We start from the raw sequence: 8,394 nt of genomic DNA, 5'->3' as shown, positions 1-8,394 counted from the left end.
GACCCTGGGCGTTCTTTCGACATGTGTGGACCCGTGTCGTGGAGTCTGAGGCACGCTGCTCTTTCACTCGGGTGCGGCCACTGGATTCCAGCAAGGGGCCTGCGTGAGCCCTTGGGCCCTGTGGGCTCCCCGACTGCGCCAGGGTTCCAGTGGTGAGTTCTGCTGGTTCCAAACCTCCCTCCTGCAGTCGGGGCTCAGAGCTTTAATTCTCGGGTTCTCTGATACTGGTCATTGTAACCGGGCGCCCTCTTTCTGAGTCTGTTTATGGAGGGACAACCCCATTCTACAACGCCAGCTGATTCATAGGCTAGCTTCTGCTAAATATTTGTCTTGATGAACTTCTGCTAAGAAGGACAATTTGGAATTTCAGTGGCCACTCTGGGTAGCTTTTGAGATTCTGAAAGTAATATATTTTACGTGCACAATTAGAAAATCTTAGCCATGTTAAACAAGCTGAATGAGAAGCATTTTTCAGTTGGTATTTAGAGGCCCCTAAGAAATTCAGTGGTTCAAAGACAGCCTCCATTCAAGAAACAAATTTGAAACTAAAGTAAATTCTGAACTAAACAAAAAAATATGAACTCTTTTTTGGAAACTTCCTCAGCCAATTAATAAGAAAGATTTCATAGGGAAGGACACAGACATAAATTCTATAAACCTGTTTTCCAGGCCCACCCCCCTACAGCAAAAACTAATGAGCTTGCAGATAAACTCCCTGGGGCTGTTATGCCCAGCTTTGACACCTTTCAGGAGAATTTATCTTTTTAAAATATTTCTTTTTATATATTGATTTGAGAGAGAGAGAGAAAGGGAGAGAGAGAGAAAAACACACAATAATTTGTTGCTCCACTTATTTATGCATTTATTGGTTGACACTTGTATGTGCCCTGTCCAAGGATTGAACCCACCACCTGGCGTATCAGGACAACGCTCTAACCAGCTGAGCTTTCCAGCCAGTGCCAAGGATTTACCTTCAACATAGAGTCTTCACCCTCTGTAAGTCCCCAAAAGCTCCTTCCTCGGGAACTCTAGCTAGTTATAAGTACAAACATTTTGGTCCCTCCTCTTCTGTCTTTTGAATAAAACAGGCCAACTTAGCCAAAATAATTTAAAATTCTAACCACCATTAAGGGAAAACTTAAAGTCCACCTCCAGGGCCCTCCCTGAGACAGGGAATTCTAAACCTCTCTGGGACCATGGAATGCACTCTTTGATTTGCAGAAGCTTCTAAAAAACAAAATAACTTTTAAAAACAGCTCTAAAAGATTCCCAAAAGAAACTTAGATCGTCTGAGCAGGTAATGAAAAGCAAGAATCTCCTGCAATAGATTAACAAAAAAATTAAAGATATGAGAAGTCCCTAAAACAAAAAACTGTAAGACCAATTGGTTATTTTTCCTGTCTCTCCCAGGGGTAGCTATTGCCAGTGCTCTAGGAGCTTGGCTTGACTTTTTGCCTGCCTAGTGTTATCTACCAAAAAGAGTTCATCCCCCCGGGGCTAGCTGAGCCAAATGCTAGACACTGAGAATTGCAGTGGAGAAATCTTGGCTATTTCTTGATGAATGACACCATCCAGGAGAATGGGAAGCTACTGCTCAAAGCCCCAACTCCCTGATGGCAATGGCCTTTAGGTAAAAGGTTACATAGGGCAAAATCACAAGACACCCAGGTTAGGGGTCCAGGTTGTTGGGAGCAGGTTGGCTGGAGGTGAGGTGAGGGTAGTGAATCATTTCTTCACATCCCGAGGACAGGTCTAAGGTCTGCTTCAGTGTCCCTCTGTGGGGAAGTAGCCGGGAGGCCGTTCCACCTCAGGGCTCAGGAGCTGAAACGTAACTTAGGTGGAGATGTTATCTTTAGCCGCAGAGGCCCTGACCACGGGACCATTAGTCAGGGCCCGGCTGCTGCCTTCTGCTGCCTGGGGGTTGCTGGCTACCAGGGGGAAAGGTCAGATCTCTCAGGGTTGTAGAAAGACAGAGAAAGAGATGGTTTCTAGAGCTGCGGTTTCAAACTCAATTTAATCAAAGTCATGAGGACCCTCGGGTTCACTGGGATGAGGCCCGTTCTTTCTTTCGCCTCAGAGGAAACTGCCCTGGAAGGTAAGACCTATGCACCCTCTAGAGTCCGTGGGATTGTTTAATATCATGCCAGAAATATTTACTGTTGATCCCAGCCGAAATCTGGCAGGATATTTGAAAGGATTTGATAGCTTTTTTATTAGAAATTTGGCAAAATTGGAAGCTAAAAATTCTAAGCCTGATTAAAAAAAAAAAAAGTTAAGCCTCCTCCTCAAAGCTAAAATAAAACTGTGTATTTAGTTTAGGGAAAGAAGCACATGGGGAAGATGTCGTTGGACTGGTAGATCGATCTATGATGTCACTTAACTTATAACCCAGTGCCTTGGGGAACTGGAGCAACTGTCCTTATCTTACAAATCTTTGCAAAACCAGAGGTGCAGCTCTAAGAAGCAGTTCAAAGCCCACCTATCTCTACCGTCCTCAGTTCCTTAGGCTGAAGGGCGGGGAGGGGGAGACAACAAAGTGTTTTTTGTGTTTTTCTTAAAGCATAAACTGCTGCTCTGGCTCCAAGTTTCCTTGCCAAGGTCAAATACCATAAGCTTAATTATCTTCCCCACATATATTAATAAGAAAATGTCTCAAACCTTGAATGAATAAACTTAACTTATTCCAACTGTTATAAATTCGTGGGTTTGGGCATTATTGTATCTGTCTTATGGCTGAAAGTTTAATGAAACTACCAGGCCTCTGTTTGCATCTGTCTGTATGTTTGTGTGTGTTGTGTGGTATTTCTGTCTCAGGAAGGTATTGCTAATTTGTAAAAGAGCCCTGTTTAATTGGCTTAAAGGAATTAAGTGCTTATATAAAAAACTCTCAAAAATATAATAGAAACTAACCCAAAATTCTTTTCAGAATCACATGATCTGAAAAAATATTTGATATTAAAGCTGGTTTGAGTTTGGTCTGGTTTAATTGGCACGATATTAGAGTCATCAGAATTATGTGTAATACTTTTATTCGACTTGGGTTTATTAGTCAGATAAATTTATCTTATCTCCATTGCAAAATTTGCCAGCAAGAAAATTAACTAGATATAATGAAATTTTCATAAGTAACCTAGACATAATTATTGAGAGCAAGTAAAATAAATACATGTAGATGGGATAAAAAAAGTTTTTACGTAAACTTCAGCATATTTATGTTTTAGTGTATGTTTACTTAAATATTTCCCCAAAATCTTTTGGTAACTTGAAATCTTAGAGTTTTGCCAAGATAAGTTAAGTGATGAATCAATTGACTACCTAGGTCATTTCTGAATGACATATAAGTATTTAATTGTTAAAGAAGTCTATCTGCTTTTCACTTCTTATTACAGAGAAACTAAGAGATAAATTTGGATCCGTTAATGAATGTCTTGTGCTTTGTTGAAGAAGCAGGTTTCTAAAAATTATAAAATATATTTGCTAGTAAAAGAGCCCATGTTTTTAGAAGTGATGAAATGTATTCATAAATTTGCCAATCTAAAGAACTCTAATTGCTGACTTTTTAGTTGTCATTAGAAGTGAATGTTCCTAAGGTTTAAGAATTCTAATTAATATGGAAGGAAATAATATGTGTTTCCAGTCAAAGGAGGTCTAAAAGTGTAGAAATGCATCTTTGAGAGGTTTGTGGAAAAGGAATCTTGAGACGGGAATTTTATGTATGGTCAAGCTAACTAAGATTGAGATGGACTTATTTATGTTACCTTTATTTTAATCTTGAAAGTACACTGATATAAAATTAAATTCCGTTTTCTCTCTCTGTTAAAGGGAACACCAACAACAGTTTATAACCCACGCTGACAGAAGTCAACGCGTGGTTAGTACTTCCACGTGGATAACCAAGAGCCTCTCCTCCTAGATAAAAATGGTGAAGATGCCCAGTCACAGCCCTGCCCCTGCCTCTGACAGCAACAATCCAGAGCTAACCTGGGCTGCATGGGATCTTCCCAAAACTAATTGAACCAAGTCCAAGCCCTACAACAAATCCCTCCTAATACTTCCTTATTGGGGTGCCCAACATCTCCTTCGCTGCAACAGGCCATAAACCCAACTTTGTGTTCCTGCAGGAGTTGTCATTATGGTCTCTGGCTTAAGGGTATCCACACTGCAAGGAGAAACCACTGGGAATTTTTAACCAGTCAGAGGACACGATAGGGTTTTTACATTTTTAAAGTGAGCACTCAAGCCACGATGTGCAGATGAGCTTATGGAGGCGAGATCAGAAGCAAAACATCCAGATGATAGAGAAGTGAATTAAAAGTGACCGTGGGGATGGAAAAGCACGGCAGAGGATTTGGCCTGGAGGCTGGGGAGAGGATAGTGAGTTTTAGAAAAGGGAAAGAAACCAAAAGACACCCCCTCCAAGCTAGGAGGATAGTGAATGACTTAGGCAAGAAACACTAAAGGGGGAGCAGGTATTGGGGGAAGCGTAGGCAGTTGCAAGTCTGGTTTTAAATATGTTGAGTTGAATGTGGGGCACAGAAAGCATGGAGGAAGGAGTGGGAGGTGAGAGGCTGGGAATTAAGTTCCATAGGAAGACTGGGGCTCAACCGTAAGGGCCATGACCATGACCATGTGAAGGACTTTAGATTCATTCCATGGGCAATGAGGGAGCATTCAAGATTTTAGATCAGTGACCTTAAAGTCAGCATAAAAGAGACCCTGAAAAGAAGGAAAGGAAAGATGGAAAAATCACCAGGGGTCAGGTCAGTTCTTCTGCCTTAGTCCTAAAAGGAACTGCAAGGGGTCCCCTTGTCCAAATCTAAGTGCGGAGCCCCCTCTTATTCCGATGGTCACCAGAGCTTTAGCAGACCTAATGCATATGAGAAAGCCACCCCGCTCTCCATCTCTCCTCTTGGGCAAATTTGTGTCTCCCCCAAAGGGTTTCATTTGATTTTTCCTGGACCTCCCTCTCCGCACGAATAACTCCTGTCCTGCTTCAAGGTTCAGATCATATTCCACCTTTGTGAAAACATCCCTGATCAATACACCTGCATGGCTGCCCCCCCTCTTTGCTGTGACTGTTCCTTACACACCACCTCCTATCGCTGTTGCTTCCACTCTGGCTGCTGTTGCTGCCGCCACTGACGACAGTGATGACTTCAGTTCTGATACTGAACCAGATGCTCTGCAGCTCGCTCAGTCCTCGCGACACCCGTCACACTTGATGCGATTATCATTTCCACTTACCCGACCAGAGAACTAACGCTCAGAAAGGTTAAATGACTCACCCAGCAGCATTGCAGAGCTGATAACTGGCAGAACTGGTATTCAAATGGAGGTATTTGGGGTGTAGCAGCCAGACTTTTTCTTTCCGTCGCGATTGTATGGCTTAGCACAGTGCATAGTGACTGTGTGTGTGGCTGTCTCCTGCTGGCACGTGGGCCCCTTGGAGGCAGGGTCTGTGCAGATAGATGCTCAGCGAATGTACCCCGAATGGAGGAGGGAGGCAGGCAGGGACAGTGGTAAGGGAGCGGAAGGTGGGATGTCCTGGAAGGATGATTACCTCGTGAGACCAATGCTTCCAAACCTTTTTTCACAGAAATGAACAAGGTGGCACACTGGGGTAAGCTGGAGGGGATCTGGGTTCTGGGAGCAAGCTGCTCGAGGCTGGAGGGACCTGGACCATGGTAGGGAGGCTCTGTCTGGCAGTCTCAGGCCCCACTGGGTTACCATAGTGTTGAAAGGATGACTACCTCTTGGCTTCTGTTGGACAGACTGCGCTTGATAAGAAAGGTTAACTAGCTATTTCTTAAAGGGCCAGGTAGTGAATCTCTCTAGGCACATGTGCCACAAGATCTGTGCGGCAGACCCTGTCCCTGCAGCAGGGGGCGGATACGGACAGCACGGGAACCAGGGAGCGTGGCTGTGTCCCCTGAAGCTTCCTTTGCAAGGACAGGCACCCAGCCCACCCGTGCACTCCCACACTCACATGGCCCTTAGGCTTGGCAGCTCTGAGTTCTTCTAGATTCGGATGAAGTCGTAAGGGAGGCAGACCCTACCCCATCTCACCGGAGGCGTGAGATGGTGGCCGAGATAAGGTGGGGCTCAGGGGGGGACTGTCCACAACTGCTCAGCTCTGTATTCATTTCTCTTTATTAAAAAAAATAATCGACGGGTTTTTGTGTAAATACATGCAACAAAATTTGGAAAATGACTTAATCGGAGGGAATATAAAGGCAGAAAAGTTGGAACTAAGATTGAGTTTAGCAACAGAAATGTTGTAGAAGGGGCCAAAATGTGGGTCTAAGCTTCCTAGGAGTCAAAATAAGGAGAAACGTCTGTTTGCTTCACTTATGTCACTTCCAGCATCCATAACATAGCAACAACCCGGTGTCTGAGAGAAGCCTGCTCCAGGAGAAGACACTGTGCCATGTCACAAGCAAGGATCCTGACAGCCGTCCAGCTGGGATGAAATTTCAGCAGCCTCTCCACCCTGTTCCTCTCGGTTCTGAAAGGAATGTGCTCCTGGACGCCTGCGGATGCTGCCACCTCCCCGTCCCACCCCTTTTATTTTTATCTGTCTACTTGCCTAGAATATTTTGAGACAATGAAAACTACGTTTTATCCATCTTTGCATTACTCAAGCTCTTCTGATGGGCAAATTAGGGCTTAAAACTGATTTATTAAAGAAATAATAATACATCTAAGAATCCAAGAGGGGCGGGTGACCTAAAAGGACTTGATAGCTGGGTGTCATCACCTGGGACCGCACAGGACCTGTCGCAGAGCACGTGCCGGGTGCTCTGCCTGATGCTGAGCTCTGGAAGTACCTGTGCTGAGCGCCCCCCCCCCCATACAGAGAGCACAACGTCAAGCTGGGTAAAGAACTCACGCACGGCGACACCCTCCTCGCCACATGCTGCTGAGGAGTAAGACAGGCCCTCGTCCTGGCGACGGAGACGTGTGAGGGTCAGGGGAGAGGGGGTGATTGAAAAGGCATTCTCGGGGGAGGGGACATGAGACCCAGTCTAGACTGGTGAGTAAGAGTTCAGCAGGCTAAGGCACAGCCGGGGATTGACAGGACATGGGGACCAGTGTGCACGGCCCAGTGGGTGTGTCATAGCCAGAGGCTAGGGGAGATCAGGGGGCCAAGGTGGGTCAGCTCCAAGGCAAACAAAAGTGGAGTGACACGTTCGGGTTAACATGTCCTGTCTAATTATTAATAGCGCCTCCTTGGGTCTCAACAGGAATTCAGATTTGGACTTTAGGGCGGTCCGTTCTGTCCCCTTTTATTTTTATCTCATATCAAAGCCTTCGTTAAGCCCCAATTGTCACCTCACCGCTTTGGGTGGGGGAGCTCAGCGTTTGCAGCCTGGGAGGCTTATTCCAGGAGGTGAACCGAGACCATCAGAGGGGGGCCCTCAGCTGCTGTTGAAAGGATCCTCCCAGGCCAGGACTGAACAGATCTGACAATGTGTCTGGCTGAGAGGAGTCCTGTCTCATCCCAGAAGCCCAGTTAGCATTTGTGTCCCTCATCTTGTTTTGTTTGATGCTCTATGACATTTTCACAAGCGTAATTTATATTGTGTGGGCGTCTGACCCACTAAACCAGGAGCCCTGCCCACATTCCGTTGTGTGCCCAGCGCTCTGCCGTTGCTCACATCCACACGTCCTCGGCAGAATTACCTGCACATCGTGACAGCTCGAGGTGACGTGCCAGGCACTGTATTAAAGGATTTCCTTCCATCATCTCCTTCAATCCTTGTAACAATGGTCACAGGATTATTCTCATTTTGGAGATGAGATCAGTTCCCAGAAAAGTGAGACAGTTTGCCCGTGGTCACAGGGCTAGTGAGCAGCTATGCTGGGGCTGCAGCCAGGTCTGTCTGATTTGACTCTGGGGTCCTACTCTTACTGCAGTGACAAATCAGACCCCTGGTGTTAGCGTGATACATTTCAAATCTAGGAAGGTCAGGCGGTTCCAAAGTGCTTTGCATCCATTAACTCATTTAATCTTCTCGAGTAACCTAGGAATTTAACGTGCCAGCTCCATTTTATAGAGAACCAAACATAGGCAAGAGGAATTACCAGAGGCCAATATTTTGACCCAGACCAAGCCCCTAGCTTTGCTGCTATGCTCAGCTTTAGGCTCCTGGGAAAGTTACTTAATTCTCTGAGCCTTTGTTTCCTCTCTGGTAAAATAGGCCTATTCCCAGTTCCTAACTAAAATTGTTTTCCGAAGACTTCAATGAAATCATCTTCGCAAAGGGCAAATTCTAAATACTCAGTAGGTATGAGCCACTCTCCTTCTTAATATGTGAGTCGTGTGACTTTGAGAAAATCACATAACCTCTCTGAGCTTCAGTCTTTTCATCCACAGCCTGAAGGTTTGGGAAG

The sequence above is a fragment of the Miniopterus schreibersii genome (genome assembly GCF_964146895.1).
Source record: "Miniopterus schreibersii genome assembly, chromosome: 19".
Classification (NCBI taxonomy): Eukaryota; Metazoa; Chordata; class Mammalia; order Chiroptera; family Miniopteridae; genus Miniopterus; species Miniopterus schreibersii.
Note: the sequence above shows the minus strand (reverse complement) of the source record.